The sequence below is a fragment of the Prionailurus bengalensis genome, chromosome A2 (genome assembly GCF_016509475.1).
Source record: "Prionailurus bengalensis isolate Pbe53 chromosome A2, Fcat_Pben_1.1_paternal_pri, whole genome shotgun sequence".
Classification (NCBI taxonomy): Eukaryota; Metazoa; Chordata; class Mammalia; order Carnivora; family Felidae; genus Prionailurus; species Prionailurus bengalensis.
Window position 1 is genome coordinate 114,512,233 of NC_057348.1, and position 19,560 is coordinate 114,531,792.

Here is a 19,560-nt window from a genome sequence, read left to right on the forward strand (position 1 = left end):
TTAACCGACTGCGCCACCCAGGCGCCCCTATTTTTTAACGTTTTATTTATTTCTGAGACAGAGAGAGACATAGCATGAACGGGGGAGGGGCAGAGAGAGAGGGAGACACAGAATCGGAAGCAGGCTCCAGGCTCTGAGCCATCAGCCCAGAGCCCGATGCGGGGCTCGAACTCACTGACGGCGAGATCGTGACCTGAGCCGAAGTCGGATGCCCAACCGACTAAGCCACCCAGGCGCCCCTTTAAATGTTTATTTTTGAGAGAAAGAGTGAGAGACAGAGCTCAAGAGGGGAAGGGCCAAAGAGAGAGGGAGACACAGAATCTGAAGCAGGCTCCAGGCTCTGGCTGTCAGCACAGAGTCTGACATGGGGCTCAAACTCACGAACCACGAGATCATGACCCGAGCCGAAGTCGGACGCTCAACTGACTGAGCCACCCAGGCGCCCCTCACCCCAATGTTTATAGCAGCACTATCAACAATAGCCAAAGTATGGAAAGAGCCCAATGTCCATTGACGGCTGAATGGATAAAGAAGATATGAAATAGATAGATAGATATATACACACACACAATGGAGTATTACTTGGCAATCAAAAAGAATGAAATCTTGCCATTTGCAACTACGTGGATGGAACTGGAGGGTATTATGCTAAGCGAAATTAGTCAGAGAAAGACAAACATCATATGACTTCACTCATATGAGGACTTTAAGACACAGAACAGATGAACATAAGGGAAGGGAAGCAAAAATAACATAAAAACAGGGAGGGGGACAAAATAGAAGGGAGTCTTAAATATGGAGAACAAACAGAGGGTTACTGGAGGGGTTGTGGGAGGGGAGATGGGCTAAATGGGGAAGGGGCATTAAGGAATCTACTCCTGAAATCATTGTTGCACTGTATGCTAACTAATTTGGATGTAAATTTTAAAAAATAAAATTAAAATTAAAAAAAAAAGTTAAGTGAGATTGTAAGTGTGGGGCCCTTGTCTGATAGGGCTGGTGTCCTTAGAAAAGATGCCAGAGCTCTCTCTCCACCTGCAAGCAGAGAGGAAAGTCCACATGAGGACACGGTCACGGTGAGAAGGGAGCTACCTGTAAGCCAGGAAGAGAGGCCTCACCTGTCTGCACCTTGATCTGGGATGTGGAGGAGTCTCCAGAACTATGAGGAAATAAATTTCTGTTGCCACCCAGTCTGTGGTGTTCCGTTATGGCAACCTGAGCTAACACGCTACCTAACAGGGTTGTGTGTGAGAAAGATTAAATCATATAGTATCACTGTATTAACTAAGTACCATGTATCAGATACCTCCCTGTGCCAGGCACTCCACAGACCTCATTTCCAGTCCTCCAAAACTCATGTTCTTTGTACCACTTCACACTGCCTGCTACATAGTTGGTTTAATACTCAATATGAGTATCAGAGTCTTATTAACATCACATTTATAAGCCACAGTTGTTTTTTATGCATTTTTCCACTCTGGGATTTTGAGTACAGACAATGTCCAGAAACCTGTGCCATAGATAATTATGTGTGAAGAAACAAGAAAATAAGGCACAGCCTTCCACTTGAGGATTTTATGATCTAGTTAGAGTCAGACAAGCATATTGGTAAGTTACTTGTCCATGTGACTAATCTTTGGGAAAATAATAACATCAAGTCAAAATTAAACGTAGGGAGCCAGGGGCAAAATCTCTGCACTTGAATCCTGGCTCTATCACTCAGCTGTGTGATCACGGTCATGTCTCCTATCTCATCTGCAAAAGTGGGTAACAATAGTGCCCGCCTTAATCAGTTGCTGTCGAGATAAAGAGACAATATAGCTGAAATACAGAGTCTAGTGAAGATTTCATCAAAGATAAGCTAATACTGTTACTGTTTGTTTGTTGTTTGCTTCCTCATTCTTACGGGTTTCAGATTCAAAGATCAATCTTCTTCATACATTTTTTTCTCTAATTCCAAGGCTACCTACAAAGAGCCTCCTGACAATTGGCTACACTTACTACATAGCCATCAAATGGGCAAGGGCCAGACAGATGCAACATGTAATCAAGCGGAAGTTCCTGGAGGAATCTATTTTACACTTCATCTCCATTAAGTCTTAATACAATGCTTTGCAATGGAAGGAACCCAACAAATATCTGTTGCTAGGACCGGCTAGAAGTCATGTAGCTCCCTGATCTGACCTGCCAAGACTTGAATCCAATTCTGCCATTTACTGAAAATGAGGATGTCAAGAACCAGTTCATAACATATCAGAAAAGCTAATTAATTCACCATGGTTACTAGGAAAATAGGGCCCGTTTTCCAAAATGCATCCAAACATATGAGCCAAAATGCAAAAGAAAAAAATGTTATCATGTATCTTGTTTTCCAGGAATGTTATATTTAAAAATATATCAATATTCAAACACCAGGTGCTTTCTTGAATTTTAACTCATACTTTGTCCTCTTTTATCTGCTAGGGTGTTTTGGGATGGATACACAATGTCTTATTGCCTCAATACAGCCAGGAATTCTTAAGCACATCAGGCAAGCATATGCATAGAATAAAATCGCTACAAAGAAGAGATTTAGTCAACATCACTGGGCCATCAACCTAGTGTAAGACTCTTCCAGGAAAGGGGAATTTCAGAAAACTCACATACTCAGCCACTACCCACAAGAAGTCGGTAATCTTATTTGGGGACAGAGTATGCATACCCTTGACAAGAGAATATGGGTGAAGGGCCAAATGTGTAGGGCGGACAAGACATTATAGGAATTTGGAAGAGAGAGAAATTCAAGAGGTCTGGACCACTGGGGGACAATGTCCCAGAAGCGAGATGATTTCTGATGGCTGGGGAGCAGGAAGAGAATAAAGAAAAGTGCATGATATGAGGAGAGAAAACAAAACACAGTCGGTGAAACAGAAAGCTTCAGGCAGGAAATAATGAGACCGAGTTATAAAAAGAACCTAAATGTCAAGTAAAGAAATCTGAATTTTAGCCAGAGAGTAGCTGAAAAGCTGCTAAATATTTTAAAGGGGGAAAAATTACAAGGTAAAAGCAATTTATTTCAGGGTTTATTTTTTTTCAGTTTCCTTTATTTGTTGCAAAGGAAATAAATTCACATAGTCTAAATTTAAAAGGTACAAATTTAAAGGTACAAAAGGTCTCCCTCCCACTTCTGTCTGCCCATTTTAATCCCTGGAGGCAAACCAATGGTTACCAGTTTTGTATCTATCCTTCCAGAGAAATCTGTGCATATGGAGGCGAAAACACACAGCTCCCCCCCCCCGTTTTTTTTTTTTTTGTAGATGGGATACGTACACACTTATTTACCTTGTGTTTTTCATTTAAAAATATAACAGATTATTTTGTATGAATACATAAAAACTTTCCTCATTCCCTTTTTAAAAATAGATAGATTGGTACAAACGAACACACGGTTCCAATACTCTCTATCCAGAGCTGCTATCCAGTTCTTCCTGGAGGCAACTCAATGTGTCTAGCTTCTTATATATCCTTTAAGAAATCTTATAGGTATATGGAAGCATATAAACACACATGCACCCTTTCCCCTCTCTTTTAAAATAAATAGGATGCATACCATACCCCCACTCTCTCAGATATTTAAAACTTTCTGAGAAACCCAAATGAAGTATTTATATGAATTAATAGTATTGTACCAATGTCAATTTATGGTTATATACAATGCTGTTATTGGGGGAGCTGGGTAAAGAGAGAGAGTTCCTGGCAGACAGGAACTCTGTACAAATTTTGAAACTTTTTTAGTCTTAAAATATGTCAAAATAATAAGTATTAAGAATATTTCTGAGCTATGTTCATCAGATTACTCCTTTATGCCTGTGGATGCTGCTAAGTAATCATCTTTAAATCTCCCCTCCAGGACTGTCATGTCTAAGTCAGAATCTCCCAAAGGGCCTGAACAGCTGCAGAAGCTTTTCATCGGAGGTTTGGGCTTTGAACCAACCGATGAGAGTCTGAGGAGCCATTTTGAGTAATGGGGGAACGCCTACAGACTGTGTGGTAATGAGAGATCCAACACCAAGCGCTCCAGAGACTTTGGGTTTGTCACGTACGCCATTGTGGAAGAGGTGGACACAGCCATGAATGCAAGGCCACACAAGGTGGATGGAAGAGTTGTAGAACCAGAGAGGGCTGTCTCAAGAGACGAGTCTCAAAGACCTGGTGCCCACTTAACTGTGAAAACGATTTCTGTCGGTGGCCTTAAAGAAGACCCTGAAGCACACATCCTAGAGATTATTTTGAACAGAATGGGAAAACTGAAGTGACTGAAATCATGGCTGACCGAGGTAGTGGCAAGAAGAGAGTTTTGCTTTTGTAACATTTAATGATCATGACTCTGTAGACAAGATTGTCATTCAAAAATACCATACTGTGAACGGCCACACTGGGAAGTGAGGAGAGCCCTATTTAAGCAGGAGATGGCTGGTGCTTCAGCCAGCCAGAGAGGTCAAAGTGGTCCTGGAAACTTTGGTGGTGGTTGTGGTGGGAATGACAACTCTGGTCGTGGGGGAAACTTCAGTGGGCGAAGTGGCTTTGGTGGCAGGCGAGGTGGCTTTGGTGGCAGGTGAGGTGGTGGTGGACGTGGTGGCAGTGTGGATGGCTGTAACGGATTTGGTAATGATGGAAGCAATTTTGGAGGTGGCAGAAGCTATAATGATTTTGGCAATTACAACAATCAATCTTCAAATTTTGGACCCCTGCAAGGAGGGAAGTTTGGAGGCAGAAGCTCTGCGCCCTATGGTGGTGGAGGCCAATACTTTGTCAAACCAGAAACCAAGGTGGCTCTGGCAGTTCCAGCAGCAGCAGTAGCTATGGCAGTGGCAGAAGGTTTTAATTACTGTCGGGAAACGAAGCTTAGCAGGAGAGGAGAGCCAGGGAAGTGACAGGAAAGCTACAGGTTACAACAGGTTTGTGAGCTCAGCCAAGCACGGTGGCGGCAGGGCCTAGCTGCCACAAAGGAGCCATGTTTTAGACAATATTCATGTGTATGGGCAAAAACCCGAGGACTATATTCATGACTAATTATATAACAGTTTATTTTAGTTTCTGTTCTGTGGAAAGTGTAATGCACTCCAACAAAGGGTTTTAATGTAGATTTTTTTGGTTTTTGTACCCATGCTGTTGATTACTAACTATAGTTGTATGATCATGACGCTGAATAAATGTGTCTTTAAGAAAAAAAAAAAAAAAAAAGAAGAGCACCTGGGTGACCTGGGTGGCTCAGACGGTTTAAGTGTCCAACTCTTGATTTTGGCTGAGGTCATGATCTCGTGTGAAATCAAACCTCATGTCAGGCTCTGTACTTGGGATTCTCTTTCTCCCTCTCTCTCTTCTGCCCCTTCCCCTCACACACATGTTCTCTCTCTCTCTTTCTCTCTCTCTCTCTCTCAAAATAAATAATCTTTAAAAAAGGGAATATTTCTTAGTGGTCATTCCATATCAATACATAAATGCCTTCCCTTTTTATAGATACATAGTATCACTTTTAATAATTTATTTCACAGGGCACCTGGGTGGCTCAGTCGGTTGAGTGTCTGGCTTTGGCTCAGGTCATGAGCTCACAGTTTGTGGGCTTGAGCCCCGCATTGGGCTCTGTGCTGACAGCTTAGAGCCTGGAGCCTGCTTCAAATTCTGTGTCTCCCTCTCTCTGCTCCTCCCCTGCTCATGCTCCATCTCTCTCCTTCAAACAAAACAAAACAAAACATTTAAAAAATTTTTTTAAATAAAGAAAAATAATTTATTTCACTTGCCCCTAGGTAGGCAAAATACTTCAGATTTCCTTATAATTAATAAACACTAATAGTATCCATCTAGTGTGCACAGTCTTTGTGACTCTGTGGTTAAGAGTGGTCTATACACCGGGGCGCCTGGGTGGCTCAGTCGGTTAAGCATCCGACTTTGGCTCAGGTCATGATCTCCCACTCCGTGAGTTCCAGCCCCGCGTTGGGCTCTGTGCTGACAGCTCAGAGCCTGGAGCCTGCCTCGGATCCTGTGTCTCCCTCTCTCTCTCTGGCCCTCCCCCCCCATTCATGTTCTGTCTCTCTCTGTCTCAAAAATAAATAAACGTTAGAAAAAAAAAAAAAAAAAGAGTGGTCTATACACCAAATGATGTAACCGCCATAAAGATTCCGTAGGCAAGGCCCAGTCAGGCAACAGAAACACCCGGCCCTCCTCCTAGTCCTGCTGCTCACTAGTGGTGTGACCTTGAGCAGGTCACTTAATCCTCCAGTCATGGTTCTCTTCAAAACAACATTGGGATTACCTGCCCTGATTACCTCCCAAGTTTCTTGAGGGTGAGAGGAGATAATGGGTGGAATACTACTTACATAAAATCCATTGTGCAAATAAAGGGTTGGCAAGTATGACTATTCCCTAGAGCCTAGATCATAATCCTCTGTCTACAATCACAAGTAGAAGTTTTCTTGGGGTGCCTGGGTGGCTCAGTCAGTTGAACATCTAACTTCAGCTCAGGTCATGATCTCAGGGTCTGTGAGTTCGAGCCCCACATTGGGCTCTGTGATGACAGCTCAGAGCCTGGAGCCTGCTTTGGATTCTGTGTCTCCCTCTCTCTCTGCCTCCCCTGGCTCACACTCTCTGTCTCTCTGTCTCTCTCTTTCTTTCTCTCTCTCTCAAAAATAAATAAACATTAAAAAAGAATTTTTAAAAAAGAGGTAGGAGTTCTCTCATGGCAAATTCAACCTCAGTTTGAGTTTCAGAGAGCTGCATCCTAATCCATGTGATTTTTCATTTAAAATAGAATGACTTTCTGGGCCCTTCTGTTCTCTAATCTAGTCCTTAATGGCCATCAGAAGGTGTGCTACACACGAATAATGAGAAAGGACAAAATGCCAAGACAGGAAATGAGTGGGGAACACTCATATAAAACCCAGAGGAGAGTTGCAGCAGACCAACAATGGTGAGAAAGGGTATAATGGAGAAAAACCAGTGCTCAAAAGCCACTCAGGGAATAAGAAGCAACCTGGTTGCCTAGCAATACCAGAAGGTACACTGGAGTTAGGATCTTAGAGGTGACACCTGCTAAGAACTGTGCAGGTCTGAAATTTTACCATACTTACAAGCTTGCAAATTAGTTTTCCATGGATGCTGGCAAAAGGCATGAGACCTTTGGGTCAGAGACCAAAGATTTTATTACATATGGCAAAAGAAGTAGCCAGTGCTTTGTGTTGATTTGCAGGTGTTCCCTATGCCCCCAGAGTCCATAATGATGACACAACTGACCCATCCAAGATGCCTGTACATGCAGAACACTGTTAAGGGAGAGGAACACTGAGCTGGGGAATTCACTGTTTTCATAGTGAGCAGAAACAAGCCTGGTCTCTGTCTGGGAGCCTCCCTCATGGCTGCCTGCTGCAAACAGAGCCCTGAATGATGGCCTGGGTGAAGAACCATCAGGGCCTTGCATTCTTGACACACTCAGAAGGAACGTGCAGGGATGCTCCGTGCCTATGCTAGACTGTCTCTCCCAACAGCACTTTGAAAGCAGGAGGGAAACTTTAGTCAAGATCAATTCAAAAATGAGGCTGAACTAGGTCAAAAGGAAGGAGATTCCAAAAGTCCAAAAGTAAGGAGCTGGAGGGACAAGGTGAGTCAAGGGCTGACTCTGGAGCCAAAGAGAGACTGGAGACAGGGATAGGGATTTATCTATGGTAGAAGCAGAAGAAAAGATAAAATCTGTGAGGGAGACAATATGGAGAGATAATGTGGCCAGGAAAGCTGTCACATAAAGGGCCCAGTCAAGAGAGTAGGACAAGATGGCAGAGGTGGGCAGGTGGCCCGGAAAGGATGGGCAGGAGGACCAATGCTGCTTGAAATTAGAAGCAGAGCACGCTCACACTCAGAGGTCCAGGGAAACCTTCCCAGCAACCACAGGCCAGGCGGGAAAGCCTCCTGCACTCTCCCTTAGCTCCCCCTGAGCCTCAGCTGCCATCCCCACTGGACTGTGACTCCCCCTAGAGCAGGATGTGTGTGTGTGTGACTCTCCTCCATACTCAGCATCTGCATAGGCACCTCTCCATGGTTGGGGCTCAGTGTATGCGCTTTGAATCAATGAGTGAGTTAGTTGTGAGGTAGTCAGTCTCTGGAAGCATTACGTGGCTCATAGTGTCAGATCCTGCAGATAAATCATGTAGGATGAGGACTAAGAACAAAGCCAATGCTTTGGGAAAAGGTTGAGTCACAGGTCATGATTCTGGAAGGCAAATCTGACAAATTAAAGGTATGCAGACCATATCTCCAGCGACTGGGGGCTGGGAGCAGGAAAAGTCAAGGCAGTATGCTATTATTCTCTGTGTCCCACTCTCCCAGCCTTTGCCTTGTATGTGACTATAGATAGCCAGGTGGAGGCATTCACACTACCTCAGAGAAGCAGGATTGGTATAGCTGAAATGAAAAGATATAGAAACAATTTCATCTTTTAAAACAACTTCTATAAGTGGCCTTATGAATTAAAATTTTAGGGGTGGGGAGGAGGGAGGATCAAGGTACAGAGCTAATACCAAAGCAATGGAGTCTGGAAGAGAGAAGAAGAGGAAGAGACCCCTGCTTCCACGAGACTTGGGGGAGGGCACGAGAGTAAGAAAAGAGGTCAGAGATGGGGGCCAGGACCCCTGATTTGGAGAGAAGAGGGCCTGCTTCAGGGCCCCAGCTTGGGGGAATCATATCCAGAGATCATGTTCTCACCTCCCTACCTCAAGGCCTTTGCCTTTACACCCCTCTGTCCGGTTTCCCATGGCTCAGTCCCGCCCTGCCTTCAGATCTCCTCAGGAAGATCAGCTGCTCATAGCTGACCATCCTGTCTAAAATAAGAAGTCCCTTCTCCCATCTATCTCTGTTCCATTTCCCTGATTTTACTTACCTTCCTAACACATACAGAACACATCAGGGGATCCGTGACCACCAGAGTTCCTACGATCTTATTTTCTATTCCTAACAAAAAAGATATGAGAAAGCAACAAAAATATGACAGGTTCTACAATATCACTTACACATTTTTCTCTCTTCTGAGGAATTTTGCAAGCTTGCTACAGGGTAATGTTTCTACAGAAGGCAGAAGTTCCCCGTTCAGGACCCCAAATGAAGAAAGAAAAGTTGAAATTAGATGTCATTGCAGATGGGAACTTTGGTTTTAAAAGAGAAGGTAGGGTCACCTCGTCCTTTTGGAAACAGTGGCCAGGTCACATCCACAGAGCTCCCCATGGAAGACCTTCCGTTTGCTTCTAGACAGGAGTCTGATGGAGAACAGGGAATCTCCACCGTACAGGCTTTAAAAAAAAAAAAAAAAGAACTCAGCAGAGGGCAAAGCACCAGTGTTGTTAACATCTTCTAAATAACCATTATTCTAATTTCTAATAGAAATATTTCACAGTAGCAGGGATGCATAGTCCCTCAGGAAAAAAAAACCACATTTTTTTATTTTTAATATTTATTTTATTTTTATTTTTTAACAACCATTTTTTAAATGTTTGTTTATTTTTGAGAGAGAAGAGACAGAGTCCAAGCAGGGGAGGGGCAGAGAGAGAGGGAGACACAGAATCTGAAGCAGGCTCCAGGCTCTAAGCTGTCAGCACAGAGCCCGACACGGGGTTCGAACTCAGAAACTGTGAGATCATGACCTGACCCCAAGTTGGACACTTAACTGACTGAGCCACCCAGGTGCCCCAATAACCATTTTTCTTTGATTGCAGAAAATTTTATACATCTTTCTCCCAGAGAGAATCCGTCTCTCACTGTCTTTTAAAAAGAAACAAGTAATTAATAGTAGAAAACTCTAGTAATGAGAAGAGGGGCTCTCTCCATCTCTGGCTACATGAACCTAAACACTAAGCCAACATCTAAAGACCAAACTGTGCCCATGGATGGAAAAGTCGATTTAATCATTTCTTTCTTTGCTGTGGGGTGAGAACCTTCTGTCAACAGGGGCTGGCAGGATGCCTGTGGTTTTTCCAGCAGAAGAAAACCTCTTATACCTCAATACTTTGCTGATCCATACCTAACTTCCACATGGGAACTCAACTTTGGTGCCCCGGGACACCCCCGAACAGAATCAGGACCCTTAACGCCCAAAGCAATGGAGCCCTAACACTTCATTTGGGTGGGACCACACAGTGGTCAAACCCTCCCTTGCTACATGTGGGGGCCACTTCTGTGTCCCGTGGGCTGGTTACAAACTCCTACTATAAAAAATTACATCAAGGTGGGGCACCTGGGGGGCTCGGTCAGTTAAGCGTCTGACTCTTGATTTCAGCTCAGGTCAGGTCACGATCTCACAGTTTGGGTTTGTGCTGCACTGACAGCACAGAGCCTGCCTAGGGTTCTCTCTCTCCCTCTCTCTCTGTCCCTCCCCTGCTCACTCTCTCTCTTTCTCAAAATAAATAAACATTAAAAAAATTACATCCATGCAATTTTAAACATTTTTCTAAATGTTTTAACTTATTTTTGAGAGAGCCCAATGCGGGGAGGGTAGGGAGACAGGAACAGAGGATCCAAAGCCGGCTCTGCACTGACAGCAGAGAGCCTGATGTGGGACGTGAACTCACAGACTGTGAGATCATGACCTAAGCCAAAGGGGGATGTTCAGCTAACTGAGCCACCCAGGTGCCCCCATCCAAGGAATCCTGCAGAGGGCTGTGCCACGTCCCATGGAGGCAAAGAGAGGAAAGCCGGCAGAAAGAGGACAAAGGATTCATCACAATTCAAATTTGGTTCAACTTCAATGTGATTGCTTGGGGTTCTAAGCCCCTCAACAAAAAGGAAGTTCATTTGCCTAAGCAGCAACTCCTACCACTAATGGGGTGACCTGGGGTATATCTGGAACAAGAGTACTAGCTAGGAAGTCCAGAAGGCACAGTGGCTAGTGCCACAGAGCCCTGGGGAGAGCTAGCTCCGCCAAGACCAAATCTCTTTGCAGCCCAGACAGGTAAGGACAGAAACCAGGAAGAGACCATCCATAGAAGGAGGAAAGGAGGCATGGCTGGGGAGATGGCTGCTGATAAGCTGTGAGAGCTGCTCATTGTCATCTGCCTTCCCTCACTCATACACACACAGACACAGACACAGATGCACACAAAAAAACAGGACACTTGAAGCACCCCCTCCCACTCCCCTCGGAGTGGGAGAGAACAGTGTTCATGTCAGTGTGGGGAAGCAGCCAAACTCAGTGAGGAAAGACTAGGACTCCTGAGTACCAAGGGGTAGGACTTCCCCCAGGACCAGGCTGCCCAGCGAGCTCGGAAGCCCTGGGATGGGTAGTTTGGGGATAGAAGAATTCATTAATGACTAAAATCTAGTTCTCGCCTTCCTAGAGGCTAGGAGAACACTAAACAGGAGCAAATCATCTTGAGCGTGACATAAATCTTACCAGACGGAGTGTGAAAGGATGATAATGGTTTTTGGAATATGTTGTGTCCTTTTCATTTCGTGATCCATTCGTTTATTCATTCATCTGACAAATGGTAACTGAGGGCCTCCCCTTTACATAAGGATGAGGAGATATAACAATAAAAGAGGCAGGCAAAGCTTCTGCCTTTGTGGACTTCACATTCTAGTAGGAAAGACAGTTGGTAATAAATAGTGGCAAATACTCCCGTGGAACCTTCTGTGTGTCAGGCCCTCTGCTAAACCCTTTCCAGGTAGGAGCTCATATGTTTACTGCAACCTATGCGGTAGCTACTGTTATCCTCATTTACAAATAAGGAGCGTGAGGCATAGGCGGGCTAACTTGCCAGGTGTGTACAGCTAACAGTAACGGAACAAGGATTTGACCCCAGGAAGGTGACATTTAGAGTCCATATTCTTTTATTTTTTTTTTAAGTTTATTTATTTATTTTTGAGAGATGGGGGAGTGTGTGTGAGCAGGGGTGGAGAAGAGAGAGAGGGAGAGAGAGAATCCCAAGCAGGCTCCACACTGTCACCATGGAGCCCATACAGGGCTTGAACCCATGAACTGTGAGATCGCCACCTGAGCCATGAGTCGGATGCTTAACCGACTGAACCTCCCGGGTGACCCTTAGAGTCCATGTTCTTAACTGATATAGATTAGCGTGCATATGGGCACAGGCATGGAGACGGGCATAGAGACGCAGATAGTAATAGAGAAGGATGTAACTGTTCACATTTCCAAGGGACAGAAGACCCCTAAGTAAAGTATCTTGAAAGGGACTTAAAGTTTTAGTAGAGAAAGCCAATCGACACCGGTAGATGGATGCATAAATAAGTGCTATAAGGAAAGCAATGGGGTGGGGGTGGATAGGGTGGATAGGGTGGCCAGGGCAGATGACACTGCAGTTGTCCAGAGCAGGTTCCTGAGGCCTGCCCAAATCAAGAGCAGATGTGACTATGAGTCGCCAGGCCCCAGGTTTCAGTCACAAACCCCAAAGAGCCAGGACTGGGAACAGTCACATCTCAGTGGTCACTATCTGAGGACAGCCCCCACTGCAGCAGAGACCAGCTGGAATGCAGACTATTAGTGTCATGCCCTAAGCACCCCCCATGTACACACACCAGATGTCATGGAGAAGGGAAGGGGAGCAGAAACCTGAAAGGCTGGGCCTTTTACAAAAACAGACTACATGTTTACCTCAAAGGCTCGTGTACATTACCGAACCTGAATAAATTTTCTTGACTCACTAAACACAAAGCCCTCTAGGCACCTCACTCCCTGTCTAGCAGAACACGGGGTCTTGAGATACAACATTTGTGATGCCACTGCCCCACCATGAAGGCTACATTTGGCGAGCAGAGAAGAAAGGACACGGGGTGATCGCAAGAGAAGTGAAACAGTTCCTGTCTTTTCCCTTCCAGGCGGAACAGTTACAGTGGCACAGATGGTCAGTCACATCAAGGGTGAGGAATGAAACACACGTACTATGTGCATCTCTGGAGAGAACAAAAGGATTATTCATTGTTTCATTATAGTTTTTTAAAAGCTCAAAGCATGATTTAGGAGAAGTCATTTGTGACATTGCTGCATTCAATTACCCAGAACAAATTTGGACGAGCCTCGCAGCTATTTCTGGGCTTCCAAATGTGGGTCACAAAGACACGTTAATCAAAAAGGACAATGCAATCAGGCAGCTTCACATATTTATCATCACTTCTATGAAAAGCACTTACTAGCAACTGCCTGCTCAAGGTTCAGGCAGCCTGGGTTTTATATACAGAAATTAAGCAGTCACAATCCCTACCCTCTTGAAATTTCAGCTTGGCAATGTTGATTTGAACAATCACGTAAATAGACAACTAAACAAAACTCATCTGCAATTATTCTCTGTCCCACATGTTCATGCTCTGTGGCAGTCCGTGTTCTCACCATCCATTCAGGAGTTCTGTATGTGCTGTTCTCACTACAGAAAACTCCATCCAGATTAAAGTAGAAACATGGAACATGGTGTTTGGGGCTACATTCTTTCAGGATTGAAAATTGAGGAAATTGGTTTTCTTGTGCAAAAGAAGAGGCTCACACTGTTGGATACATACACAATTTCCATTACTCTGTCACTTCTTTTCTATAAAAGCACCCCACTTTTCTTCAGGGTGGCAATATGCCCAGCTTTTTTTTTTTTTATGTATTTCCTAGTAGCATTTGCAGCTAGAAGAGGACATGTGATATATTTCTAGCCAATGAGATATAAGTGGAAGTCACCAAATAAGGCTTCTGGGAAAGTGCTTTTTAAAAGAACTACCTCTGTTGGCATTTGCCTTTGCCCTTTACCCTTCCCAGTCATTTGGTTGGTTGGTTGGTTGGTTGGTTGGTTGGTTGGTTGATTGTTTGGCCCTTCCCAGTCATCTTGCCTGGAATGTGGATGAGATGTTGGATATGCAGCAGCCATCTTGTGACTGAAGAGCCAAAGTTATATCCTACAGACGGCTAAACAAAAAGACAGAAAGAAACAGGGTCCCTTTGCACCAGTTCTGAATTGTTATGTGAGGAAAATAAAATTGCCATTTAGTTGAGCCCTAGTATATTTATTTAGCATATGCAGCCATATACAATCCCTGATTGATTCTAAGAATTACACAGATGAGGCTGTATAAGTTAGGGGTCCATTGTGATTAAAGTCCACTTTTTGATAGTATTTTCTTCCCTCTGAGCACTGGTAGTTGTCCAAGGAATCTGGAGCAATTTCAGCATACGGAGGATTTTGCCCCAGTTCAACCTGCAGCATTTAACAACCATTTAGTGAGACTCTAAGATGTGCCACACAAAGTGCTGGGTGCTGGTGGTCACAAGTCTCTGTATTCACAGCACTGATACTCTATTCAGGAGACAGGAACAATAAACAAACAAGAAAAGGAGGTTAAAGCCCTGCAAAGAAAAAACAGGGTCAGGGGGCTAGGCCTGCTGGGTGATAGGAGGGATACTGGCACTTTCTACAGGGTGGTCAGAACACGCCTCACTTCTAGGGGGGATGTATTAATTGGCTTGGGCCGCCATAACCAAATACCACAGACTGGGGGACTTAAACAACAGACATCCATTTTCTCACAGTGCCAGAGGCTAGAAGTCCAAGATCAAAGTGCCATCAGAGTTAATTTCCAGTAAGGCCTCTCTTCCTGACTTATAGATAGCATCTTCGTGCTGTGTCCTCACATGGCCTTGCCTCTGTTGATGTGGACACAAAGAGAGAGAGAGAGAGTGAGAGAGATAGAGAGATCTGGTGACTTTCTCTTTTCTTATAAGGACACTAGTCTTGCTGAATTACGGCATCATCCTCATCACCTCCCTTAACTTAATTATCTCCCTAAAGGCCCTATCTGCAAATATAATCACAATGGGGGATTTGGGCTTCAACATGAATTTTAGGGGAACACAATTCAGCTATAACAAGGAGCTTATGAACAGAAACCTAAAGGAAGAGACAGTGAAGGCCAAAAGGAAACCTGGGGGAAGAGCATTTCAGGCAGAGGAACAGCAAGTGCTAAGCCCTATGGCAGAGTACGTTTGGCATGTTGGAGGGGCAGTGAGGAAGCCAGTGCAGCTGCAGGGGGAGATTGTCAGGGGGGAAGACAGAAAAGAAATGGAGGCTACTACATCCTGTATAGCCTTGTAGACTATTGAAAAACTTTCCTTTTACACTGAAAGAAAGGAGGGGACAGCCACTCAAGAGGTCTGTGCAAATGAGCAACATGATCTTCCTAATGTTTTAAAGAGTTCCCTCCGGTCATTGTGTGGAGAACAGACTACAAGTACAAAGACGGAAGCAAAACATCAGCTAGAAGCCTGTTAAAATAACCAGGAGAGAGATAATGGAGCTTGGACTAGGATGGTTGAGAAGTGGTCAGATTTGAGGCAGAGATGATGGGATTTGCTGTGGATCAATGTGTGTAAATGCGCAAGAGAAGAGAGGAGTTTGGGACACCTCCAAGATTTTTGCCATAGGCACTGGAAGAATAAAACTGCTATATACTCCAGTGGATTAATGGTGGCATGATCAGTTGTGAGTGATGAAATATCAAGAGTTGAGTTTCAGGCACATTCATTTCAAGATGCCTTTTAGAAACCCAAGTGCAAACCTTGAGTGTGCAATTGGACATATAAGACTGTAAGTCAGGGAATGGTCTAAGCCTGTGACAGAAATTTGAGTCACAAAACATATGAGGACTTTAAGATACAAAACAGATGAACATAAGGGAAGGGAGGCAGAAATAATATAAAAACAGGGAGGGGGGACAAAACAGAAGAGACTCTTAAATATAGAGAACAAACAGAGGGTTGCTGGAGGGGTTGTGGGAGGGGGGATGGGCTAAATGGGTAAGGGGCATTAAAGAATCTACTTCTGAAATCATTACTGCACTATATGCTAACTAACTTGGATGTAAATTTAAAAATAAATAAATTATTTTTTAAAAAAAGAATAAAAAGGAGCTGTATAGTTTATATGACAAGAAATCTGTCACAGGAAGTGAGTATGGAGAGGTCGGTAGGGGTAACTCATTTAGGTAGTTGTAGAATATAGTAATTGAAAAAAGGAAAACAGCAACACATGGTCCTAGAATAATGCCTTGCTTGAATGGAGGGTCATTAGGTAGAGTACCTCAGTTATGTGCCCTGTATACAGTCACTTTTTCAAGCCTATCACCAAGGATTGGTGGGCTTTTGAGGTGGTCACCATAACTTGAAGTCATGTGACTCTTCATTTCTTATCTCCATCTTTTTCAAATTAGTTACCATGTCCTGTCAATTCTACCACACAGTATGGAAAAGTTTGAGAGAAAAGTGAAATTTTGAGTCCAAAAACCACTTCCAGTAAACCTCAAGCATGAGAGAAAAGGGACAAAAAGAGCACTGCTTTGTGTTTGTGTAAGAAGTTACACTGATGTTCTAACCCCAGCACCTATGATGGGGATTTATTTGGAAATAGGATTTTTAAAAATGTAACAAAGTTAAGATTAGGTAATACTGGATTAGGGCACCCTACATCCTGTGACTATTGTTCTTACAAGAAGGTCAGAAGAAGACACAGGTACACAGAGACACACAAAAGAATGCCATGTGATGACAGATGCAGAGTCTGGGGCAATAATGCAGCTGAAGGTCAAGGATCGATCATCACCACCAGAAGCTTGGAAGAAACAAAGATTCTCCCTCAGAGCCTCTGGAAGGAACCAACCTTTCTGACACCTTCATGTTGGACTTCTGGCCTTCAGAACTGTGGGAATACAAAATTCTATTATTTAAGAAAAAAAGAAGAGAAATTTGAGTCACAAAGCAAAGTCAAAACAGTATTTAAAACTGTACATCTAGATGACATCATTACCTAGATAGGAGTAGATCAAGGAGAGTTGAGATCTGAGGACTAAGCCCTGGAGAACTCCGCACAGTAAAGGTGGGCAAATGAAAAGGATCCAGTAACAGGGACTGAAAAGAAGCAGCCATGAGGTTGGGAAAAACAAACAAAAACAAAGTATGGTGACCTGGAAGACAAAAGAGAAATGTTTCAAGAAGAGAATGATCACGCTTGAACTGAAAAGACAACTAAGGTCAAGACTAAAAGCACCTTGGCCCTTGAAAAGAGTTGTTTCCATGGAGTCATGGATTGATGCATCAGTTATCTGGTGCCACATAACAAATTACAACAAACTTTAGCTGTTTAAAGCAATAAGCATGTGTTATCAAATAGCATCAGTGGGTCATGAATCTGGGTGTGGCTTCCTGGTTGCCTCTGGCTCAGGGTCTCCCACAAGGCTGCAGTCAAGACATTGGCTAGGACTGGAGTCTTCTCAAGGTCTGATGTGAGAGGATTCACTACCAAGCTTGCTCACGTGGCTATTGGCAGGCCTCAGATCCTTGTTGGCTATTAGCCTAAGACATCTATTCCTTGCCAATTAGTTCTCTCCATAAAGCAGCTCCCAACATGGCAGCCTGCTTCCCCTAGAGCAAAGACTCTAAGAGAGAAAAGGTAAGAGACAGCAGCCCAAGATGGTAGCTCCAGTCTTTTGTAACAGAATCTCTGAAGTGACATCCCATCAGTTTTTAAAAAAGACTTTATTTTTCAGTGCAGTTTTAGGTTCACAGAAAAATTGAGCAGAAACTAGAGAGATTTCCCACTACACTACCAACATTCCCCACTAGTGCAAAGCAGTTTTTACAGTTGATGAACAAACACTGACACATCATTATCAACCTAAGTCCATTACATTAGGATTCACTCTGTGTCGTACATTCGATGGGCTCTGACAAACACATAATAACACGTATCAACCTTTATAATATCATATAGAACAGTTTCACTGCCCTAAGAATCTACTGTGCTCCAGCTAGTCATCCTCCCTCCCCCAAACCTCTGGCACCCATTGATCTGTTCATAGATTCCATAGTACTGTCTTTTCCAAAATGTCACATAGTTGGGATTATATAGTAGATAAACTTTTCAGATTTGCATTTAAGTTTCTTCCATGTATTTTAATGGCTTGATAGTTCATTTCTTTTTAGTGCAGAATAATATTCCATTGTCTGTATGTACCACATTCCATTCACCTGTTGAAAGACATCTTGGTTGCTTCCAAACTTTGGCAATTATGAATAAAGTTATGATAAACATCCATGTACAGGTTATTTTGTAGATATAAGTTTTTTCAGCTCCTTTTGGGAAATGCCAATGAGTATGATTGCTGGATCATATGGTAAGAGTATGTTTAGCTTTGTAAGGACTGCCAAACTGTCCTTCAAAATTGTTATGTCTTTTTGCATTTCCACCAGTAGTGAGAGTTACTGATGTTCTACATCCTCACCAACATTTGATATTGTCACCGTCTGGAATTTAGTCATTCCAGTAGATACATAATGATATCTCATTGTTTTAATTTGCAATTCCCTAATGACATATGGTGTGGGGCATCTCTCCACATGCTGACCTATAACTTATGTTCAATTCTATTCAATGGAAGAAATTCACTAGGTCCAGACCACACTGAAGGGGAGGGGACTATACAAGGGCATGAATAACAGGAGATGAGGCAATTGGAGACCATCTCAGAGGCTGACCAATATAATTAGATTGAGAAATGAAAGGAGGATACAAATTAAAGACCAATATAGACAACGCTTTTAAGAAGTTGCACTATAAAGAGAAACAAAGACCTATGGAAGTATGTGGAGTTAAAGTAAAGAATGTTTTTATTTGCTTTATAACAAACCAGATCATTCTTAGCAATAAGGTAACACATTGGATATGTTGAAATGTAAACAAGTAGAACTCTATTTTATACATTTATTCATGTACTTCTTAGAAGTATTGTGAACAATGCCAAAGTTTGTAAGTAACACACCTGAAAGGGGATTTTGTTTTCCTTCCAAGATTTTATTTAAATTCAAGTTCGCTAACGTGTAATATAGTATTGGTTTTGGGAGTACAATTCAGTGATTCATCACTTACATGTAACACCTAGGGCTCATCCCAACAAGTGCCCTCCTTACTGCCCATCACCCATTTAGCCCATCCCCCCACATATCTCCCCTCCAGCAGCCCCCAGTTTGTTCTCTATTGCTAAGACTCTCTTATGGTTTGCCTCCCTCTCTGTTGTTATCTTATTTTTCTGTCCCTTCCCCTATATTCATCCACCTATTAGTGGATTAGAACTATTAAATTCTACCTATTAGTGAAATCATATATTTGCCTTTCTCTGACTGATTATTTCGCTTAGCATAATACATTCTAGTTTTAACCATGCTGTTGCAAATGGCAAGATTTCATTTTTTTGATGGCTCAGTAATATTCCATTACGCACGCGCGCGTGTGTGTGTGTGTGTGTATCACAAGATATATCTTCTTTATCCATTTATCAGTTGATAGACATTTGGGCTCTTTCCATGATTTGGCTATTGTCGATAGTGCTGCTATAAACATCAGGGTGCATGTGCCCCCTTTGAATCAGTATTTTTGTATCCTTTGGTTAAATACCCAGTAGTGCAATTGTTGGGTCCCAGGGTGGTTCTATTTTTAATCCATACTGTTTTCCGCAGTGCCTGCACCAGTTTGCATTCCTACCAACAGTGTAAGAGGGTTCCCCTTT

At 43.2% G+C, this 19,560-nt stretch overlaps 1 pseudogene; it reads left to right on the forward strand.

The window, feature by feature from the left end:
* Positions 1-4,007: 4,007 nt before the first annotated feature.
* On the forward strand, positions 4,008-5,211 carry LOC122488283 (annotated as a pseudogene).
* The last annotated feature ends 14,349 nt before the right edge of the window (positions 5,212-19,560 follow it).